Genomic DNA, 25,131 nt, shown 5'->3' with positions numbered 1-25,131 from the left:
CATCAGAAAGACTCTCCTGCTGGGTGGTGGTGGCGCTCCCCTTTAATCCCAGCACTTGGGGGGCAGAGGCAGGTGGATTTCTGAGTTCGAGGCCAGCCTGGTCTACAAGGTGAGTTCCAGGATAGCCAGGGCTATACAGAGAAACCTTGTCTCAAAAAAACAAAACAAAACAACAACTATTACTACAACAACAAAAAAGACTCTCCTGAGGGCATGATAGGAACTGCATAGCTAGCCAAATGTTGATGATTTGCATTCACAAGCAGTTTTACCTCAAAACTCCACCTTGCTACACACAGTATGATCCAGGAGACCCCACACTATCAGCCTAACCTTTGAGAGAATTTGTTACATAGGTATAATCTCAGGGTGTACTCAGACCTACTGAATCAGAACCTGCACTGTAACGAAATTCTGAGAAGCACAGAATTAGGTATTGTTGCCAATTTGGAGGGAAGTTTCCACAATGTTCCTCCTTGGATTTCCCTAAAGAGGAGGATACTGAAGGAACAGTTCATTAAGCTCATCAAGCAACACTAAAATAGAAGACGACAATGGACACAGCATTTTTTTTTAATTACCAGGCTTGATAACAAGTTAAGTACAAAGACATTAGCAGCCAGGGATTTCTCAACAAAATAAAAGAAGAATGCACACTTAATGTATTACTGTAAATTACACCACTTCTGGGAAATCTGGCCATGTACCTTACAAGTGTTTAGTAGTCAACAGTGGCTACAGGCAATGAGGAGAAATAGGCATGGGGATCAAGAGAGTCTATCATGAGGAATGACTGACTTAAAAGACATTAAGCTTCAGAAGAGCTAAGTGGAAGCTGTTGTACTATTCACACATTTCAGGACTATCTCCAGACATTTCATTCTGCAAATGTGTTTTTAAGCATCTGCTATGTGCTGGGCATTGTGCCCAGTGTAAGGATATAGAGATTCAAAACCAAATAGCTCTTTGATTTTCTGAAGGTTTCTGCTTAGTGAAACAAATGTGACTGCTATTCTGGAAAATACAATTCTAGCCAATCAAAAGACATGGCACTATCCAAGGAAGCCCCTTCTGTCTAGGTTACAGCTTTGTACAGGACTGAACAGACAATAGTACCTTGGGTTCCCAAGACTGGGAGGAATGGCTAAGGGAGGAAACAACAGGCCAAGGTTAATATTTGAGGGGTATTAGATAACTGGGGTCAGTATAATTACTTTAATATAAGATTTATTAAGAAGTATCACATTTAATAGAGCTCAGAATATGTTTGAACTTAACCATATCTCAGATTATCAGCAAGATTGTGTATGCAAATGCTAATGATGTTAAATTCCCTTGTAGCAATCATTTTTAAAATGTAAGACTTAATAAAACTCCATGTTAACATTTTAGGCAAGCATTCTGCTTACTGACTTAGCTAGAATCTTGCTTCTCCCAGCTATCCTTTCTACAACTACTGCATCTCCTGTCCTTAACAGCCTCAGAGTTACTCATCCCACTCTGCAAAGTCTAAGGAAATGTAGCTCTCTTCCCACTCTCAGAGAGAAAAGGTAGATCTAGGTGCCTGTAGAGAAAGACAGTATGTACAACAAAACAAGTAGTCTTCAGAATAAGACTATGAATAATTAAAAAAAATCTAACAAGTGAGAGGATGGTTAAGGTAAACTGTAAACTATTATAACTAAGTTTGCAGGTTTCATAGTACCATGGCACTTCAGAGACACTAACAAATGCTGAGTTGTACAATCCAGCCATGGAAAAATTATACATATGAGGAAAACTAGGAAAAAGGAAAAATGTAAAGTTATTTTCAAGCATGTTAGGGTTCTTTCTTTTTATTTAATTTCTTTTTAGGGAGCTGGAAAGATGATTGGGTGACTGAGCATTTGATGCTCTTTTTTTTTTTTTTTTTTTTTTGGTTTTTCGAGACAGGGTTTCTCTGTATAGTCCTGGCTGTCCTGGAACTCACTTTGTAGACCAGGCTGGCCTCGAACTCAGAAATCCGCCTGCCTCTGCCTCCCAAGTGCTGGGATTAAAGGCGTGCGCCACCACACCCGGCTGCATTTGATGCTCTTGCAGAGGACCCAGGTTCTGCTCCAGGACTCACATGGTAGCCACCACCATCTAGAACTCAAAATTCAGAGGATGTGAGTCCCTCTTCTAACTTTCAAGGGCACCAGGCATACACATAATATACACATAAACTAAATCTAAAAAATTATTATTCCATTTTTTAATGAGAGTGATGGCAATTTTAACTCAAGTCCTCATGCATTCTTACTCTTAGCCATCTCCCCAGAGCATTATTTAAAATTTCCATGTCGGGCTGGTGAGATGGCTCAGTGGGTAAGAGTACCCGACTGCTCTTCCGAAGGTCCAGAGTTCAATTCCCAGCAACCACATGGTGGCTCACAACCATCTGTAACAAGATCTGACGCCCTCTTCTGGTGTGTCTGAAAACAGCTACAGTGTACTTACATGTAATAAATAAATAAATCTTTAAAAAATAAATAAATAAATAAAATTTCCATGTCTCTATTGATTTTCTTTCCTTTTCTTTTTTTAAGATTCGCTTACTTTATTTTATGTGTATGGGTTTGCCTGTGTGTACATTTGCATGTATACTTTTGTACAGCAGAAGGCGCTCTAGAGTTATAGAATTGTTCTTAGTTAGCCACCATGTGAATGTTGAGAGCTAAACCCGAGTCCTGTGCAAGAGCAGCAAATACTTCTAACCACTTAAGCCATCTCCCCAGCCCCAATGATGGCTTTCAATAAATACTTTTTATAATGAAAAGTTTCAGGAACCAAAAGTAAGTGTAACTCATTACTAATCTTTACACTAATAAATAAAATAGCATAGGTGATATAACTGATCTTAATGTTTCATTGGCTCGTTATCCTTTACAAAGCTCTTTAAATGGGCTGGAGAGGTTGTTAGGACAGTTAAAAGCTCTGGCTGCTCTTCCTAAGGACCCAGGTTGTATTCCCAGCACCTATATGGCAGCTAACAATTGTCTGTAATTCAGTTTCAGAGGATCTGATGCCCTCTTCTGGCCTTCTTGAGCACTGCAGGAATGTGGTGCACAAACAGGCATACCATCAAAGGACCCATATACATAAACATTTTTAAATTAAATAAATAAATCTTTTTTAATGCTTTTTAAGTTTATAAGCAAGTAAAAATAATAATATTCATGTATAGGAAGAGAAATACAACTAAGGACAGAGAGACTGGGGCGGGGATAGAAATAACATTTGTGGGAAGACTTTGTTCAGCATCTACCCATGAACTCTGGGTAAAAGCAAAACTAAATTTCTGGATTCTATTTTGCTTCTCACTTTTCACCTTATTTGATCTTGCTTAACATCACTCATGCCAAGTTGAGTTTTTTTCCTCTTCTTTTTCCTTGCCCACATGTCAACAGATTTAAAGGGAAAGGTATACAGCAGCTCTATTACAGTCCCCTGCCCCTGACAATGCCATGAAATAGAGCTTTTTGGGATGGGGTACACACCACCCATCACCACCAGGATCATAAAGACTGGCTGAGACTCGGGGCCAACGTATTTGGGTTCAAGTTCTCCACATTTGTAAAAATAAATAAATAAATAAATAAATAAATAAATAACATACCCTAAAATATGAAGTCATAAGAAAGTCCCTAGAACACAGTACTGTCGAGAAATGTTCATCTCATCCTCTCATCCCACTTTCTACCTAACACACATGTGTACATTTCATATTATCTATGTCTTCTCTATCCTTCTAGGCTTTGGGGATCAGACCAATAGGTCCCTGTGCCCTTTGACCCCAATCAATTGCTAATGCTAAGTCCCAGAAAAAGGCCAAGAGAAGGAGGTAAGGGATGAGGAGAGGGGTTAGGCTAGGGGAATTCTCTGCACTTGGTCTACTTGTATCCCTTGTCCAAAAGTATAGGATCCTTTCAAAGTATCTTCCTCCAAATAAAAATCTCTTCTGGATTCTTATGGGCACATTCATCTAACATTCCTTTGCAGAGAGGATAGTAACAGCTCTTCCATTACCATACCTTAGAGTTAATATAATATTCCTATGGTTTCCTCTACAGCCAACCTACATTTGTTTAAGTAACCTCTCTTGGAATTGTCCTGAGTTGAGAATGTCTACATTTCTTTTCAAGATTCAATAAAATCCTATGCACAGTGTGCTATTTGGTGTCAAGAGAAGGAAACACTTTCCCTAGTTTGGCTCTAGCCCTCTACAATCCATGAGACTTTGACCAGTTTAAGATAGGCTTATGAAGCCTGGAGTGACTCTAGACTCTCAGGACTGAAAAAGGGAGGTTTGACCTCTTTTTACTGGGACTAAAGACAGAGCACACCAACGGCCTCCACTCTCTGTCAGCACTGACCATGTGTATGCTGTTCCTCTAGATGTCTTGGTGAGTTGACAAGAATAAGTCAATTCTTTTTAAAATCACATTCCAATTGTGGAGACCAGAAAGCTAAACAATGTATGAAGCACAAGAAAAGAAAGCTGAACAAAGAAAGGTGTTGACGAGGTAGTGGGGAGGCACAGAGAGCTTGCTGTCTGTGAATAACGCTGCAGTCTCAAACTTTCTATGCCTCTATTTTTTCTTTACTAAAATGAGGTCAGTAACATTACACCTGAATGGTATTATTATTAACACAGGACTACTGCATGGCACTAGTAATATCTGTAACAAACTGGTTCTTGTCATCAGAGTCAAGTGATGTGTGTAAATGAGTTCTAGCTAGAATTTCATAGCTTTACTGGCATTTTCCCTTCTCCCCCCAAATTTAAAACATTTATTTTCTTTTAAAGGTAATTATATCACAATATTACCAAATATAAACAAACACAACAGGGAACTTGCCAGTTAAAACTCCTGAAATAAAAACAGTCCTGGCCAGCAAAATGGCTGAACAGATAAAAACATTTGTCCCAAGCCTGATGACTTAAATTCTATCCCCAGAACCCACATTCAGGAAGGAAAGGATCAACTCCTCCAAATTATTCCCAGGCCTCCACATATGCACCATTGCATTTGCATGCATGCATGTACACACATCCACAAAATAAATGCAATTTTAAAAAAAAAATCTCTAAATAAACACTTTGAAATCTATATTGACAGGAGTTTGATGAGGGGAGAGAGCAGAAAAAAAACCTTAAAATTTTGGGGACAATCTTTTAGGATTACAGTGTCCAGGATAAGAAGGAAGGTTACATTTGAAGAGACTAGGGATTCAGAGTGTGAAGAGACTGGAGGGTAAAAGATACAGCTTTACATATCTAGATGGCTGCAGATGGTTGATAGGTTTACTATGCAAAGTAGGTGAATCAAAGTTCCTGAGTTAAGAGACTGGTTTCCTTTAAGGAAAAATATTCTTGAGCTAACAGAGGTCTTACATAAAGGGAGCTCTCAGCATACTACCAGTGGGCATACTGGAAAACTCTATGGTCAATTCCCAAGTGTCTATAATCCTAATGTCTACTTTAGACAAAAGAAAGAAATACAAGTGGTAATAAATGGAGCATATGTGCCAGTTCTCATCAGCAAACACAACAAACACTCAAGAGAGGAGGAGTGCTCTGAGTTTGCCCACTATATCATTTACAGAGGGAGTCTTACTTCATCTGAGAGGTATTCTAGCAACCCTGTAAATAAAAATTAAAAAAATCAAGCCAAAGTATAAGTTGCTGCATTATTTTGAGTAATGATGCTAAGGACTGCTTTATTTTCTGTTTAGAAAATAAAACATTAAATATAAGTATATGTGTATATGTTTATATATTTACTAGGAAGAAAGTGATTCAATATTTATTTTATTTGTATTTTATTTGTTCTACCTGTGGGGGAAAAAAAAGGAGATTGGCTTTAGAAGTAAAAGACAAAAAGGGGAAATTCAAGAGAGTAGAAAGACATGAGAGTTTATTGACATTAGCCAATCAAACCTTACTGACCTTGCAAAATGTTGGATTATGCACTAACTGACACAGCACCATCTCTGTTCATCTCCTCTCTTTCCCTCACCACAATGAGCTAGTTGGCAGGAGACAAGGACAGGAAAGGAAGAAACTCACCTTTCATCCAGCCTGTTTGCTGCTTTCCATGGCTAACACAATTCAGCACAGAACATTAGTGCCCATCTCCATGGAGGCAATTGTAAGGTCAAACCCAGAACTGTGAAATCACAAAGTACAAGGCGCATACAAAGATTCTGGAGCATGAGTAAGGCAGCAGAGATGCCAGTAAGAAGTACAGTCTTTACAAGTTCTTTTGAAATGATTAAGATTTTTAAGTCTTTTTGTTCCTTTCAGAATATGAGGACAATTTCTGATTATTCCAAATTAAACTAATTTCTTCTGTTGACAGAAGATATTATATCCAAACTCCAGCCTTCAGAGTTGGTGAGAAATGAATGGTCTATAAAAGGCCATACAATTAGGAACAGACATCTTCATAATGAAGTGTGGCTTTCACCTAAAATGTAGAAAGCAATCTTTGGCCTAGATCAGGAAACATTTTGTTGTAAATCCTATCTTTCATGTACTATTAACTGTGCAGACAAATAAGTAAACACTGTGCTAAGTGCTACTGTGAGTATCCAGTTTATTATCCATAAGAATTGAAAACAGGGAGTGGTGCCTTACATGGCCAGAGGGGTCAGGGAACGCTTCAGTGGGGGCACCTGAGATAAAGTTGGGAGGGCTTGATGAAAAAAGAGAAGGTTCATTTTTTTTAAAAAAAGGAACACAGCTAAATCCAGGAAATTCAGGTTTAGAAATCTCAAGAATGCCTTCATTTCAGGACTGGTCTGAGAACTTAGGACCTGGAAGAGGTCACAGGCCTGAAGGCCAAAAAAATAGAAGCATTAAAGGGGAAAGCAGGTCTAGGCTGGAACTGATTACAGTATGAATCTAGGCAAGAGTGAATGACCTGGACTAGCAAACAACAAAGGACCCTGGGTGGTGCCTGAGACATTTCAGGGAGTTACAGAGCTAGAGCATAGGGGCTGAACCACAGGTGAGGAAGTAGAGGCCATGGATAAGGATACCCACAGGAAGCTTGGTTTAGAACAGATTGAGCTAACAGGAAACATAGGATCAAATTTTATTTTCCACCCATGACCACTGATTTGAGCTCTAGACTAGCCTTTTTGAATTCTTCTTCTTACCTTATCTACTACATTGAAATCATATGCTTGCTTCCTCTCCACCCAATCTTCATACAACAGCTGGATGGGATGGTCTTTCCAAATATAAATTGAGATAATTTTACCCATCACTCAAAGTGTATAATGGCTTCCTGCTGCCCTTGGAGTAAGTCTCAACTCCTTGACAAGCCTGTAAGTTCTTGGATGATCTAGGCTCTCCCTCCTACCTGGCTCTTTTCAATCTTGGACCACACTTACTCAAACTGCTGCTTCCTCCTAGAAATGCTTCTATTTTCTTACTCTCCCACCCCCAACTGTAGCAGCCTAAGGGGAGGTCATCTACAAAGAGCTTCCTCTACCCCATGCCCAGGGGTTCTCTGCCAGCCATTTCATCTGTGGCCTCAGTTGTCTAATCATCCAGGTAAGATTTTCCTAGTTCTCAGCACTACAGACTTAACTCATTTCTCTCTGTTGCCTGTTGTGTGGGCTTTAAAGAGCTACAACGTCTCCAGAGCTGTTAGGAAAGTTACTTCAGAAGGTATGGGAATACCCTAGTTGTCCTGTCTCTCCTGACCTTGGCAACCACTTGCCTTCACCAGGAGCTAGTCTAAGGCTCTCCAGCCTTCTCAATCCCTAGCTATCCAGACAGAAGGACCCCTTCATTCTGTCTTGCACCATACAGGTCCTGCCTGACTCTTCCTGGAGTCCTTTCACAACTCTATAAACAACCAAACTCACTTCCTACCCAGTACATGCTCCTTTTCAATCTTTTCTTCTTTGAATTAACTCACCAGCTCCCATCCTAAGTCTGGTACATAAAAGCCTCCTAGATATTCATTCATTCATTCATTCATTCATTCATTCATTATCAGTCTCTTCCCTCATGCTGTTGACCACTGACACCCAGGGACAACTTAGGCAACCATGATTTAAAACCAGCAGGTATTCATAGGACTGGGTCTCCTCTTCCACACTATTTGTATTAGAAATGAGCACAAAAATGTCTATTATTTTTGGTCACTGAGGTCTCAGTAGCATTGTCTATTATATAAGCTAGAGCTTCTCTACTCATATAAGCTGAGTTTAAGTATCTGAAGGCAGAGGATACAGTAGTAAAGAAGAAAATTTATATAAGAGCTTGGAGTAAGGATTAGGAATAGTCTAATGACAGTCTCTATGATTTACTAATCTTTATCAAGAAATTTTAAAATAAAGTTTCTTGTTAAACTAAAGTTTCTAATTTAACACTCATCATCCTCTCTTACTATTATTACAAAGGGTTATAAATGGATTAGAAATGAAAATGACTCAGAGGAGCAAGTCACTAGTAAATGGAGAAGCTGAGACTGAATCACAGGACTAGACTCAAAGTCAAAAGGCATTTCACTACAGCATCTGGTCTCTCATATCACATTCTAGTGTTCTATCAAAGGTACTCTTGGCTTGACACACAAAGGAGCTAGAATAAAGCCAAAAGATTAAGAAGCCTGGTAGAACTGATCAAAGACAGTGGAAGTCCTTAAGTATCAATCTGTGGAGTGTAACTTTCACCCAACAAACAATGGGAAGCAATAATCAACTCCCACTTCCAAGTTCCACAACAGTAAGTTGATACATTCTCCTTCCTTCAAAGACCTCACTGTACTTTCTGCTTTTGACCACTAAGTGCCAAAGGCCCACCCACTTCAGAAACAAAATAGCTTTTACAAGGGCAAAACTTCTAGCCCTTTACTCTCCAGAAATTTAGGACAAAGATCTGGCTTTCACTTACCTGACAAAGAAGTGACGACTCACTCATAGGAACACACTCAATCAGTGAGAGATAATTCACTCTAACAAGGTAACTTTTTTTTTTTTTGAGGCAGACCATACCTAGAAACCAAGCATACAGAGCCCTCAACCAGGAAGAACTCCCTTGAGCTGCTTCACAGCTTTTCTGCCAGCCCTTTTGTACTTAGCCTCCCAGAGTAAAGGACACTAAGCAGCTAACCCACTCCACAGCACTCCATCACCAACATCCCTGAAAAAGATATTCAGAAATGAGATCATGGTTATCCAAAAGTCTTGCTAACCTGGGGTTAATCCTTTCCTGTGAAGGCCTCACTAGCATCACTTAGGGCTCCACCTTCCCCACATACCAAGCCATATACATCCCATTATTTTGGTTTTCCATTTACCATACTACACAGTCATGAGCCACATTATGATGTTTCAATCAACAATGGACTGCGTATATTATGGTGGCCCTATATGATTATGATGGAGCTGAAAAATTCTAACCACATGGGACTTTTACTATACTTTCTATTTTGGTTTGATTTTCACACCAAAAAAAATCTACTTTTTTTTCTTATAGCTAAGGAACAATAGGTTATACCATTGTCTTTGTCACTGTTATTTTGTTGTGAAAAGACACCATAACTAAGGCAACTCTTATAAAGGAAAGCATTTAATTGTGAACATGTTTACAGTTCCAGGGGTTTAGTCCATTATCATTAAAGCAGGGCATATGGGAGCAGGGAGCATGAAGGCAGCAGGCAAGTGTGGTGCCGTAGAAGTAGCTAAGTGCTACATTCTTATCCATAAGAGGAGAGAGATGGAGACAGAGACAGACACAGACACAGACAGAGAGACAGACAGACAGACAGACAGACAGACAGAAGTCCTGGTATGGATTTTTGACCTCAAAGCCCAGTCAACAAGGCACACCTATTAATCTTTCTAATCCTTTCAAAGAGTTCCACTTCCTAATGACTAAGCATTCATAGATGAGTCTACAGGACCATTCTTATGCAAACCACAATCATACATCCCTGGTTATGTAAGCATATTCTATGCTGAACACCCAATGAAGCATCTTTCAGAACATATTCCTCTTGTTAAGCATCATGTGACTGAATTTCTAATTATTTTAAATGTTCACTATGATCCTGAGTTCATTTTCAGCTATTCTTCCATAAAAGCAATCTACACTGTATAGTTCTTAAATTTTATTATGCTAATTAAAAAAAACAAATTATCAAAAATAAGGAACTGGGCATTCTCGATGAGTGAGTCATTTTAAATAATTAAAGGCTAACATATGCAAATGATCCGGAGCCTTGTTAAATGTTAGTGATGTCTTAATAAATAAAATACAACAGGTATAGATTACCTTCCAGATGGTATAGCTCAAAGACAGAACACTGGTCTAGCATGTGTAAAGCCAGAGTTCAATCTCTGACACTGAAAGACAGTCCTACTCTGATGCACTTCATCCAAGCCAGCCTCCTGGCTAATTATAAAGAATTGTCAAGTATTATGTATATGGTAGAGGAAAAGTTAAATATATATTCATAAGCTCCTCTCCTCCAGATAGTTCCATATGATAAAGCCTGGTAACGCTTATTTTTAAGATGGCTTTCATATACATTCTAGAAACAAGGTAATACTTGCCACCAGGGCAGATCATTTGAATTACAACAAAGTAAGCCAAAGCTGAATTCTCCTAGAGAACTTACAACCAGTAGTACATCTTGTGTCATGCTTTCAACTTCCTCTTTTGGGCAGAATTTACCAATAATTTGAAGCTCCTATAGACTGGTTTAACACTCTTGGTGTCTTCCACTGCTGGGACCTCTTACCTCACTTCATTCACTTGAGACCTATGTAAATGTAAACGTCACTTTTATTTCCTCAGAAGAAGTGATGAAATGAGAGCCATACCCAAGCTTTAAGAATACATGGCTTGGGCTGAGCCTACAACATTCCTGTCTAACTATCCCTAAGTTTAGGCCTGAAAGCTTCTAGCCTCCATACAATCTAATCTTCTACAAACCCAGACCTTGAAGACTTCAGTTTCTACCCTCTGTCTGCTAACCTAGTCCTGGAATGTTTCAGCCTCTGAGACTTTTTGCTGAATAAGTTCACCCTTTCTAGCTCTTTCAGAACTCTGGCTGGCTGGGTCAACTCAGCTGTTCTAGTTCAAACTCCTCTCCAGCTAACTGATTGAAATTTGCTCCTCTCAGCTTCTGACTAAATTGCTCTGCTTGCAAAGACTGCATTGAAATCCACAAACTGAACTGCTCCAAAGTCAACTGCTATGCTCTGAATTGAGCTCAACTGAACTGCACGAATCAACTTGCCTCTAGAATTGACTCTCTTTCCCCTTCTCTGTTCTTTTAAGTAGCCTCTCTTTACTGTCTGTTCTCATAAGAGTTGGGCATATCCTATCTCTGACTTATTCTGTCAAATCTTTCTTTGATTGATCAACTTTGTCTGCTCCTCCATAGACATCATTGCTTGGGATTAAAGTTGTGCCCTAAGGGCTTGTCTGCATTCCAGCCGGTTCATATCTGTGGATGTGATCCCATTCTAGAACAACCATATTGCTGAACTAAAATTCCTCTACAGACCTAGCTCTTCCTTCTCTCAGCTCCAGAAATCTTGGCATGCTTCTAATGGCTTTTCTAACTTTAGGGACAACCAAAACAACTCTTCCACTGCTCAGTTATTAAATCTCCTTGACTTCATCCATCTTCACTGAGTTCACTTCAGTGGTTAGTGTCTGTGGCAAAACACAGAAGTCAGTCATGCCAACTAATTAACTGCTCCAACTCTTGAATCTTCCATGCACATGTCTCTCTAGCCACATCCTGGTATGACTCCATCACTCCAAAACACTCATCCCTTGACTTCATCAACACCTCTAGGCCTTTTCTCCTTGCCATGCAGGCTTGGCAGCCCATCTGTCATGTTAATCACTTTCTGACCAATACTCTCATTGCACCTGCTTCACTGTCCGCCCATTCCCCCTTAACAAATGCCAACTCTGGCTCAGCGCAACCATATGCCTTCATTGCTCCCCAAATTAGGTGGTTAAATGCTACTAGTGTCCCAATTAATCCTATCATCTCCTATCTCCATGCTGCCTAACAAGCATAGACATTGTTTCAAACTTATTCTCCATCCATCCAATCTTAATTGGCTGCCACAATGTCTCCTTTCTCCTTTGGACTCTTCCCATTTATTCTAAGCAAACAACTTCATTCTCTATTGGTTAATTTCAATTGTCAACTTGGATGGATTAACAAACAAGTTATTAGTAAAGCACAGATTTGAGTGTGTCTGTGAGGGTCTTTCCAGAAATCATTAACTTTTGAGAAAGACTGTTGCTGAATATAGGCAGCACCACCACATGAACTGTAGTCTCAACTTAATTAAAAGGGGAAAACCAGCTTTATGCCAAAATGCATATTTCTTGGCTTTCTGACTGTGGACCCAATGTGACCAGGTGCCTCCTGTCACCATGCCTTCTCTCCATGAAGAACTGTATCCCTTCTTAAAGCTTAGTTTGCTTTTAGTCAAGTATTTGGTCACAGCAATGAGAAAAGCAACTAATAAAAAGAGGATGGAGGCTCTTACACTCTTACTCCCTCATAAGCCATCCCACCAGAAAATGCAACTGTGCTCAGAGAGCCCATTATGATGGCTGCCAACTTCATGATACCTGAGCAGGCCAGGTAATGGGGCCCACTGTTCAAGTGATTATCTGAAGTAAGCTCCCTGGAGTTAAGCATCCCTGAAGCAAGCAGCACACTGGTGAGTAACTTACTAACATGTTTATTTAGATTTATTTTATTTTGTGCATATGAGTAGTTTTACCTGCACATATGTTTGCACACCATTTGTGTGCCTAATGCATTTGGAGGTCAGAAGAAGACATTAGACCTCCTGAGGCTGTAGTAACAACAGATGGCTGTGAGCCACTATGTGGATGCTGGGAACAGAACCCAGGGCATCTGGAAGAGTACCTAGTATACCTAACCACTGAGCTATCTTCCAGCCCCAGTGGGTAACTTTGTAGAAAAGGAAAATAGCCTCTTGTAAACTCTCTCCTCTAAGAATCTTAAAGACAGAGATAAGTTTTAAAAGAAGAAAGCTATCTTGCCTCACAACCATAAAACAAGCTTAAATTCAAACTTAAAGTTATCATGAATACACAGAATAATTACAAATCCCAACTCAAAACCAGGGTCAGTGAAAGAATACAAAATTATTAACTGTATGTCTTTCATTCTCAACCAAGCCATATTTGTGGGTGAGATTACAAGCCTTCCTTCCTTATAAATGACACTGATTTTCTTGTGTGTGTAATTCTGCTTCTCACAATGACCTTATGAAATAAGAACTATTTTTTCTCTTACATTTACAGCTGATTTTTTTTAAAAGACCAAATGTTTGGGATGCACGGCTGTTAATCCAAGCACTCTAGAAGAAAAGGCAGATAGATCTCTGTAAGTATGAGGTCAGCCTGGTCCACATAGGGAGTTTCAGGCCAGAAGGACTACAGAGTGAGACACCTGAAGTCCAACTCTGGCCTCTATACTCACACAAACACATGTATACCTGTATACACACACACACACTCATACAAGCATGTATATAACACACACACACAATCATACATAAATACATACACACATAAAGAAAAAAACTTGCAGAAGTATGTAAGATTGTAACACAAATGTTCTGGTTTTAGCTCTCATATACCCTTAAAAACACAAACATGAGCAGTAATTAAGTATAAAGATATCAGTATCCCTCATGTTCATGTTAAAGGGTAGAGATTATTAAAATGAAAGGCTGAAAGATCATGTGGATTAATATCCTAACTCTAGCCAGGCCTGGTGGCTCACTCCTTTAACCCCACCACTCAGGAGGTAGAGGCAAGCAGATCTCTGTGAGTTCGAGGCCAGCCTAGTCTACAGAGGGTGTTCCAGAAGAGCCAGAGCTCTGTCATATAGAGAAATGCTCTCTAGAAAAACAAAAACAAACAAAACTCTACTACTTTCTTAACTGTGTTACTTTTAAATTACCTTTTTAACTGTGTTACTTTCAACTCCATTTCCTCAACTACAAAGAGAAATGGTAACTTAAATGTCATTGTACTTTACCAGCGTCTCCCAATGTGTAACTATACTTAGCAGTGGACCTTGTACTTAATAAATCTCAAAACGGTTAGATATTATAATCATTATTCAATGTGCTTGAAACATTAACCTACACGATCCTACAGAGAGAGCTGCACACCAGAGCGGTACCATAACCAAGGCAAAACTGTCCTCACACACACATCTTGTAATGTATTGGCAAAGAGACAATAACGAAGGAAAGAAACATATAAATGAAATTCTTGGGATTTTAGTGAAGTCCTAACAGGAAATGCATATGTGAATGAGAAGGAAGCTTCTATACAAGGGACCATCAGTAATAGCCATTCTGAAGAGAAGGGTCTTTCTAAGAGTGCCAGATAAAGAGAAGGATTTATACAAAAGAGGAGGAGAACCTGGATATTTGAGGAATTGAAGATGTTCAACCTGACAAACACAAGTAATGAGCAGGGACTGGAGAGAGCAGTAGGAGCTGGGTGGCACCTCAAAGTATTTACAGATATGACTGTTCAGTACAGTGGGTAGCCACTCAACAAAGAGGTAGTCTGCCCTTGTCTTTTAACCACTTCACCCTGGCTTCTGTAGAAGAAGCAGGAGAGAGTGAGGCTAGAAGACCAGCTGAGAGGCATCCAATAGTCATCCAGCTGAGAAAAGAGAATGCAAGATTAGGAAGGAACAGAACTTGAAATATTCTGGGGTGGCTTGAGGGATGGATGCGTCAAGAATGAAGACAACAGATGTGGAAGTTTGAGCAGGAGACTGAAAGACCAAATTGGGGGTTTTGGATTTAGCTCATCTGTAGGATGATTAGTTAGTAACACAAGGCCCCAAGTTCTATCGATAGCATGAAACGGGAGTGGAGGGAGCAGGCAATTTGTAGACATGTGAAGTTTGAGATGAGGCAGCAAGCAAAGACAACAGGAAAGTTTGATAGATGAAAATGCAAGCCTCAAGCAGGGAGTGGGGGGGGGGAGGAAGAGACGCTTTAACGAGGGAGTTGTCTCCATGTAATGTATATTAAAGTCTTGGGTGAGACTAACTGGGATAGGAATATAATGAGAGAAGAGAAATAGCTGAGTGAGAAAAGATAAATCGCTGAGGAAAGAAATGATAATATTGAGCTATGGTGATTACATGCTTTAATTCCCAGAATTTAGGAAACTGAAGCTAGAGGATTACAAGCTCAAGGATTCCCTAAGCTATACAGTGAGTTCAAGGGCAGCTTCAGCTATACATCAAGACTCTGTCTCAGAGGGAGAGATGGAAATCTAAAACTGAATAGGATTAGGCAACCTCTACAAAAGCACACAGACTTGCACGCAAATACATTTGCAACAAAAGTCCACTGATGAATAAACTTTAACATATTCCCTATAGTCCCTAGGCAGGATAAAATTTCCATTTAGGACATATATACTACACAACCAAGTTCTTACATATTTGAAACATAAGCATCAAAAGTTTTTTCTAAGGTCTCTGGTCTGTATTGTTCTAGGAAAGGTTCAGAGAAAACATTAAATCTCCCCCCCCCAAACTCAAACAAACTCCCCCCCTAAAAACAAAAGTAGCCTATCTGATGTTCAAACCTATAAGAATTTTATTTTACACTCAAAAATACAATTTTCCCCATCCTTATTTACTACAGATGTTGTTTTCTCCTGAAAGATGAAGCCCATACTTTCCAACAGCTCAAAGGTCACACAAGAGATGAAAACTGCTCAAAGGTCAAGGATTAAATATAAAATTAAAAAAAAAACCAAAACAAAAAACAAGCAAGTAAGTGCACCTCCAAAGCCATCCAAAACTGATGAGCAGAGAGATAAAAGGACAGAACTGCCAAGAAAGTAAGTAAATATTACAGCTACCCCCCCAGATGAAAACACATCAAGGCTGTAATTACACCTTTGGGTATCTGTGGACACAAAAAGCTCACTATGCTCTTAAGGCTTATACTACCGCTAAGAACTACTAAACTGGGACGCTTTAGACTGCTCCAAAAGCCAAAAAAACATTCGCCAAAAAATGTTTCTTCTTGAAACTGTTCAAATTAAATCAAAGTCTTCTTTTCTTTTCTTTTAAGATTCATTGATTTTATTATTTTGTGTGTATGAGTGTTTTGTCTGCATGTATGTATGAGCATTAGATGTGTGCTTGGTACTTATGGAGGTCAGAAAACTGTGTCAGTTTCCCGGGGGTTGGAGTTAGAGATAGTTCTGAGCTGCCATGTGGGTGCTGGGACTCAAACCTTGATCTTCTTCAAGAGCAATAAGTGTTCTTCACTGCTGAGCCAACTCTCCAGCCTTTCTTTCTAATTTTATTATTATTTTTTATGTGTATGGATGTTTTGTCTTTGGGTATATCTGTGCACCACTGTTCTGCTGGTACCCACAGAAGCCAGTGGAAGGCATTGGACTCCTGGGACTAGAGTTGCAGATAGTTGTCCATATGTGTCCTGGAGATAGAACCTGGTCCTCTTTGCAAGAGCAGCCAGTGCTATTAGCTGCTGAGTTGTCTCTCCAGCCCCTAAGACTGTCATTCTTTTCAAGATACTAAGGCTCACTTTGCATCTAGGATATATTAACAAGAGGAAAATTGCAGAGTTTAAAAATGTGTTACTCCACCTCATGATATAGCTACTTAGAAGTCTACCAGCAATTCACATGACTAGATGGACAACTAGCATCCATTGTTTACTCAGTGAGCAAATACTAAATACCTATAGTGGAGCAGGAGCAGTTCTAAACCCTGAGGGTACTCAGTGAAACAAGGCCTCAATCTGGTTAGATAGCAAAGGAGACAGACAATAAACCAACAAATAAATACTACCAAGTGGTGCTAAGTACAGCAGAGGGTGATGTGATCTTGTAGAGTTGTTGGGAAATCTTGAAGATCTAAAGTTAAGGAGACCCATCTTAACTTTACAGTATCTAGGCTAGCTGTGTACACAGAGGAAGCATAAATGCAGAGGTGCTGAGGCTGGAGTATGACTGAAGTTCTTAAAAAGACAGCTGAGACTGATTTGGCCAGGTTGGAGACAGGTAGCGCAATAGCCCATAGAGAGGACTGCAGGAGAAGTTACTGGAGGGCTGCAAGCATACAACACTTGAGACCTGGATTTCTTTTCTTCTTCTTCTTCTTCTTCTTTTTTTTAAAAAAAATTTAAAGGGAAAATAATTGCTCATAAAATCAAGACATACCCCTCACAATCTATTGGAAGGAAAAGTATACGATAAAACTCATATAGGCTGGTAGCACTTTGAGAGAGAGAAAAAAGAAAACACATATACCTGGGAGCAAAAGACTGAAAAAGATAAACGCCAAACTAGTTTACTAGTGTTTGTAAATTATGAGGATTTTTTTCCCTTACGTGTTTGTTACTCAAATTTTCTGCCTTAAAAATAAATCAGAGACAGAAAAACAAAGATGCTCACCCATACACAAGTGCTCACACATTCTCTCTCTCTCTCTCTCTCTCTCTCTCTCTCTCTCTCTCTCTCTCTCTCTCTCTCTCATACACACACACACACACACACACACACACACACACACACACACCACACCACACCCTGTACATCCCAATTTTGGACACAACTAGTCTGAAATCTCACTTCAACTGAGGGAAAAAAACATCATAGGGAACTTTTTCTTTTCCAAAAATATTACCACACTTCCCATGCAATGTTTGCCTGTCATGAACCACTGCACAAATCAAGCATGGCCCAATGTATCAAGGTCACAAAACCAACTTGGTTAATATGTTTATCATTACACAGCAGCCCTGTCCCTTAAAGCTGCTTTGATACCATCTCTCCAAGGCGCACACATACAAAGGCCCTTTTGCTCATTTCCTAAGTCTCTTTGATACATTCTTTGCTGTTTCTGGATTTTTCCACTGTATGTCTCTTAGAAGCAAATTAAGCCCGAATCAGTTGTTCCAGCTAATGAAGTGTGCTTTTGGATCTTTTCTCCTCAGTTGAGAATTATCCGGCAAGCTACCAATTATTTTAGAACACATTTCTGTTAGTTTTGAAATATTGCGATGCTACGTTACCACAAACAAAAAAATAAATCAAGATAGCAACATACGAGACCATGTGTGTGTGTGTATGTATGTATATATATATATATATATATTTATATGAAAATTTTAATTTTAAATTTAATTTTAAAATGTGTGGATGCCTCATGAATAAACATTTTAGGCTATCTAGATAAATATATGTGTTGGCATGACATCCAGAAAGGCAGAAAAGAGCATGCCTTTGCTTCTCTAACCCCACCCCCACCCGCGTCACATAACAGTTTCTCACAGGGCACACTACCCTGGCAATCACTGTTCACAAATGCAAGCCACACAACTCAGAACGCCTCGAGCTCTCAGATACTTTGCACCCTAAGCCCCCACACCCCACCCACTCCTCAATCACTTCCAACAGGTTTCTCTGAATGAAAACCCCAAACTAGAGAGGCTTCCCAGGTCCAAACTCTGCTCACACGCCCATCTGGATATCCCAGAACCCGGGTGTTTCCGCGTGGGCAAGGATTCCACTGTACCCTGGAGTGGTTCGAGTCCCGACGCTCATTTCACCAGACGCACCGGTGCCAGCCGCTCGCCAGCCGCCCGCGGGATGCGGACACACGCACTCACGGCCAGGCCCCCCACCTCCGGCCCGCTTCGGCTCCTTCTGCAACTCTGTCCGGCGCGACCACCCAGACCCTGGACTCCCGGGCGTGGAGCCCACGGCGAGCGAGCGCGGCGCTGACAGATGGGGAAGGCGGGACATCGGGGGGAAGGGGCGGGGCCGCTCGGAGCGGGGGTGCTGGCGGCTGACAGGGCCGGGCGGGAGCCGGGCCTGGCGGGAAGGCGCTCGCAGACACACAGGGGCTGACAGGCGGGGAGACACACAGACGCCCGGGACTGACAGCTCTGGGGACGTTGGGCCTCGGCGGGCGCTCACCTGGAGGCGGCGGTGGCGGCACCCGTGGCCCCGGCTGCTCTCCCCACGCCGCGGGCCTCCCTCCCTCCTTGGTGGGTGGCCGACCGGCACAGGCCCCGCGGAGGCGGCGGAGGCGGCGGCGGCGGCGGTGGTGGCGACGCCAGAGCCACGGGCTGCTTCTGGGGCGAAGACGAGCGGCACCAACTGACTCCCGGCCGCTCGGCCGAGCTCGGTGGCACTCGGAGGCGTTCGGCTCCGGTCGGCCCTCCTCGACTCGGCTGGGGGCGTGGCTCGACCCCCCCCCCACCCCCCGCCCGGGTCGCCTCAGGCGCTAGGAGGCGGGGCTTTAGGGACCGGCGCAAGCCCCTTGACGTCGCGGGGAGCGGACCTTACCCAGAGCGCATGCGCCGCTCGGCTGCGGGCCAGCGTTCTCTGTGTTGGGGGCCACCGGGGGCGGGGGAGGCGGACAACCGAGCGGATGCTGAGGCCCTAAGCGGTTCCCGGCCTTTGTGCTCCGTATCCTGGTCTTTCTTGAGGGCCACCTAAGGAAGGCCACACGAGGTTAAACTTTCAAAAGGATGTAGTCTGGGCAAGGGTCCCAGACCCGTGCGCCCTCTCTCGCCAGTGCAGTGTTTCCAAATTAGCCACATTTGGGAGTTGGGTTTTTTTTTTTTTTTTTTTTTTTTTTTTTTTTTTTTTTTTTTTTTTTAACGCCACTAAGGGTTCACGGCAGGTTCTAGTATCTTGTTTACTCAGAGAAATAGCGGCCGAAACGAAGGCATGATCTCTGATTCTTTAACACTGTCTTAGGAGAGTGGCGCTTTCAAACACCTGCTTCCTTCATGTACATTTTCACAGCTGCTGTTGGCCTGGGATTAAAATCTTGGTTCCTGTTCCAGGCATCTTTTCACAACAGAACCTAAATCTGTGGAAAATATGTTTACAAAGTGGCCCCTCACTGCTTCGGATCCAAATTGGCAAATAGAGCTCTGAAGACTGAGCGGGTCCCAATCCCAAATTAGCCTATATCGAATATCAACTGGCCACAATCGCTCATCCACAAAAGGCAACAAAATACTAGGATTATATAGAATGAGTGAGAAGATTAAATGGCAGTCTATATAAAGCTTCTTGCACGTTATCTTGGTGTTTAGTAAATGAGGCTGACTTTATTGCTGTGTATAACATGGTCTACACCTATAATCTCACTGAAAGAGGCTGAAGCAGGAGGATTGCAAGTTTGGGATCAGCCTAGGCTACAAAGCAAGTTCCAAACCAGTCTGGACTACATAGTAAGAACCTGTCTCAAAGAACAAAACAAAAAAGCTGAATTTATCATAGTTAGTAAATGTATGAGTGAGCATGTGTGAGCAATGTGTCAAACTTAACATGTCCAGCATCAAACACTAGAACTTGTACCCTAACACACTGCATATGGTTATTACTCAGTCTTCCTCATTACATACAGTTCATGTCAAGCCCAGTTTTGTTGTTTTGTTTTGTTTTCTTTTTTAATGATCAGGCCAAAGGTCTCAGCCACCCTTCACTCCTCTCTTTCAATCATAGCCATCTTAATCCATTAGTCAGCCTGCCAGCCCCACCTTTAGACATCTGCATGCTGGGAATACTGCAATAGCATCTTCCCTACCTGCTCTCCTTCATTCCAGCCTGTAGTCAACACAGCAGTCACTGGGATCTTGTTAAAGCCTAAGCCAAAATAATGTTCCTGGGGGCTGGGGGGAGGAGAGGAAGGAAGGGAAAACGATTAGAATTAAATCATTTTTTTAAAAAACCTAATGGTTTCTATCTTGGGCACATTATTAAAAACAAAACAAAACAAACAAACAAAAAACAGCCTTTATTCCAGGGACCCCTAGATCACATCTGCACCTTTTTTCTAACTAAGCACATTTCCTTCTTCCTCTTGCCTCAGCCAGCCACACCAGCCTCCTTCCTGCCCCTGGAACATGAATGACTCTTGCACTTAGGATATGTTCTCCTGAGCATCGGGAAGATGTGTCTCACTTCACATTTCTATTCAAAAGGTATTTCCTTTCATGGATATCAAGTCCCACCCTCACCATGCCATCTCCCTTTTCTGTGCTTTGCCTCTCTGCCTGGCCCGTATAACCTCTCCTGTCTTTCATGTCCCTCAGGGCAGGAATGTTTGTTTTGCTTATTTTCAACATCTGGAACATGGGCAGACATGTTCAAACACTCAATATTTCTTGAATGAATGAGTATATAAGATATGTTGTACTCCAATTTATTTTTATTTATTCAACCAATTTTCCAAGTACCTCTTCTCACCTAGGCACTCTGAGAGATGCAGACGTAAGCAAGACAGTCTCCCAGATGCCAAAGAGCTCCATATTTCAGAAGAGACAGACATGTCACGCTGCAGTTCTGGAGGAGAATATGCAAATGCCAACTGCTTTGGTATACATAGCACAGAGGGTATAATTACCAGTATGGAGCAAGTAAGCTGGTGCTTACATGTAATCCCAGATACTCAGGAGGCTAAGGCAGAAGGACCACAAGTTTGAGCCAGCCTTGGCAACTTTAGCAAGACCTGATCTCAAGATAAAAATTAAAGACAGGAGAGAGACTTGCTACTGGGGGCATACAGTGCTTTCCCTGGCATAGTCAAGCCCTGGAGTTCCATCTCCAGTACCAGTGGGGAGAACAAACATCCAAAGGGCCAAAGAAACAATGAAGGTGAGTGGGGGAAGAGTTCCCAATGACACTGGAAGCTGGAAGCTGAGCCTGGGGAGATGACTGGAAGTGACTCTAGGCAGAGGCAGCAACCAGCACACACCCAGTGTCGGGAGGGATCTCAAGGAGGAGGGGAAGTTGTTGATGATATTTAATCAGAGGCAAATTATTTTCCTTCAACAGAAAAAGGACCCATGAGAGGACTCGGCAGGTTAGGCACTTGCTGTCAAGCCTGAAAATCTGAGTCTCATCCCCAGGACCCACATGGTAGAAAAAAAAAAACTGACTCCTGATAGCTCTCTGGCCCTGTAAATAAATAAATAAATAAATAAATAAATAAATAAAATTTAAAGTTTCTTTTAAAATGAAATGTCCTAGGAAGATGGCTTGGACAGTAAACCTCTTGAGAATAGAAGTTTGGATCCCCCAGACATACTTAAAAACCCCCGGTGTGCTTGAAAAAAAAAAGTGGATTTGGGGCACATATACCCAAAGGACCCTAAAGATGCTTGCATATACATGATCATTGCTTTACTCTTTACCCTAGCCAGGAAAGGGAGCTCACTAACTTAGATGCTCATCAACTGGGGAGTGCATAATGTTGTAATACACATAATGGAATTTTACTCTGCATAATGAAAATATGAAACTTTCAGGGAAACGGGTGACTGGAAAGTATATTTAAGCAAGGTGACACAAATTCAGAAAGAAAAGGCCTCACAATCTCTCTCAGATATGGATCCTAGCTTGTAATATATATATTACGTATGAATTAGAGTAAAGGTCTGAAGAGTTGGCTCAGCAGTTAGGAGCTAGTACCACTCTTGCAAAGGACTCACGTTCAGTTTCCAGCACCCATGTCACGTAGATCACAACTACCTGTAATTCCAGCTTCAGGAGATCTGGCACCCTCTTCTGACCTATTTGGGAACTACACCCGTGTGAACAAACCCATTCACAGTCACGAACACATAATTAAAAATAAAAATAAGGGTTGGAGAGAGGGCTCAATGGTTAAGAGCATTGGTTGCTCTTCCAGAGAACCTGCCTTCAATTCTCAGCCCCCAACACGACAGCTCACAACCACCTGTAACACACTAGTTCTAGGGCATCCCGCACTCTTCCGAATCCCAAGGACACTCCACACCCATGGTACACATACATACACACAGGCAAACAATCATACACAAAGATTTAAAAAAGTAATTTTTTTAAATTAAGAGCTGGAGAATCTAGACTCTCTGAGAGTAGAATCCCAAGGTAGGCATCTTTCTCTACAATTCTTAATGATCGGGCCTGCGCCATACGTACAGAGATGGTCCCAAACTGTCTGATAGACTCAAGAATATTTTGCAAGTTCTAAAAATAACCCAGATGGGATGAGACCGTGAGCAGGCTGTGGAAAGTATTCCGTGACTTTGCTGTGGGCCACAAGGCACAGAACTAAAACTGAGCTTTGCTGTTCAGAAAGAACTTGGCCACGAAATAACTACAGAAAAATCACATGGGAGAATCTCATAAAGAGAGACCAGGGAGACGGTATCGAAGGTGCTTGCTGTACAAGTATAGGTCTTTAATTCAGTCCTCAGAAGCCACAAGCCAGGCATGGTGGCTTGCACTTGTAATCCCACCAGTGGAGAGGCAGAGACCCAAAGATCTCTAGGGCTCACTAGCTAGGCACTCTAGTGAGCCGTGTTTGTTTGTTTGTTTGTTTTGTTTTGTTTTTTCCTTTTTTTAATTAGGTATTTTCTTCATTTACATTTCCAATGCTATCCCCAAAGTCCCCCAGACCCTCCTGCCGCCACTCCCCTACCCACCCACTCCCACTTCTTGGCCCTGGCGTTCCCCTGTACTGGGGCATATAAAGTTTGCAAGACCAAGGGGCCTCTCTTCCCAATGATGGCCAGCTAGGCCATCTCCTGCTGTATATGCAGCTAGAGACATGAGCTCCGGGGGGTACTGGTTAGTTCATATTGTTGTTCCTCCTATAGGGTTGCAGACCCCCATCAGTTCCTTGGGTACTTTCTCTAGCTCCTCCATTGGGGGCCCTGTGTTCCATCCAATAGCTGACTGTGATCATAGAGAGGCTGTTTTAAGAAACATTATGAACACCTCCTAAGAAACAACACCCAAGCTTGACCTCTGACCGCCATATGCATGTGCCTGTGAATGTACACGTTCACACTCACAGGCACACACACACAACTCTCACAGAGATTGCTGAGCCAAGCAAGCGAGACACAGCAGACTTACCCTGTGAAAATTTCGTTAAACTCACAGTCCGACACAACCAACCAAGCCTTTGCCCCTCTAACTCTCTACTGCTTAGGACTACAGTCCTGTGGTGCAAAATGGATGGCTATCCAGCTCTACTGGAGCATCTACTTAGAGATGAAGAGAGAAATTAGTCCTCGAGGTGAGTGAACAAAAAGGAAGCTTTTGGCACAGCTCTCCATTGTAAAGCAGAGAACGGGAGAATCAAGCCCCTTTCTGTAGAGTCCATCATAATGGCATTTGTGATGTTAATAAAGTCAAAGCTGGGGAGCCATAATGAACCCTTTTCTACAAACTTAACCATGGCCTGAAGATCACTGTACAAGACAACAGACACACAGAAATTCCGTGGAACAATATACATTGGCAATGTGTGTTCGCAGCTATAACTGGGGATGAAATGGGGCCATGAAGTTTTGGAAGAGTTGTCTTAGTCACTGTTCTATTGCTGTGAAGAGACACCATGACCAAGGCAACTCTTACAAAGGAAAACATTTAACTGAGAGCTTGCTTGCAACTTCAGAGGCTTAGTACATTATTATCATGGCAGAGAGCATGGTGACATGCAGGCAGGCCTGGCTATGAAGCTGAGAACTTTATATTCTTATCTATAGGCAGAGAGAGAGAGAGAACCTGGATCTCATGGTTCTTTTGAAACCTTAAAGCCCATCCCCAGTGACACACTTCCTCCAACAAGGTTACACATCCTGATCCTTCTAATCCTTTCAAATCCCCTGGTGACTAAGCATTCATACATGAGTCTAGGGGAGCCATTCTTACTCAGATCACCACAATATTTGATTTTTTCAGAATGTCCAAACATTATTTATTCTTACAATAATGGGATTAATGGAATTGTAGTACATATACTACATGTCTAAATATACTATTTAACTTTTTAAAATTTGATTATATATCTATATCCTATTTTGAGGCATGATGGATACAATCATTATCTTAATCATGGCCTTGCAGATGTATGTTAAAAACCAAATGGGACAGTTTAAATATGTGTGGTTTACTGTACATTAATTATGCCTTAATGAAACAGGTATATTATTTTAAAATCTCTTTTTCTCTTTTCCCCACTTTAACTCTGTAAGCTCCAT

At 41.5% G+C, this 25,131-nt stretch overlaps 1 protein-coding gene across 1 annotated transcript in view; it reads right to left on the bottom strand.

The window, feature by feature from the left end:
* Positions 1–12,881, bottom strand: part of Zhx3 (zinc fingers and homeoboxes 3) — an 89,218-nt gene extending 76,337 nt beyond the window's left edge. Inside the window, 1 exon segment of the mRNA XM_085832637.1 lies at positions 6,092–12,881. The gene's annotated coding sequence lies outside the window, so the exon portion shown is untranslated.
* Between the last annotated feature and the right edge of the window lie 12,250 nt (positions 12,882–25,131).

This window comes from Mus caroli, unplaced genomic scaffold, assembly GCF_978045245.1.
Source record: "Mus caroli unplaced genomic scaffold, Mus_caroli_1 scaffold_2, whole genome shotgun sequence".
Taxonomy (NCBI): domain Eukaryota; kingdom Metazoa; phylum Chordata; class Mammalia; order Rodentia; family Muridae; genus Mus; species Mus caroli.
Note: the sequence above shows the minus strand (reverse complement) of the source record. Positions and strands in the feature narration are given on the sequence as shown.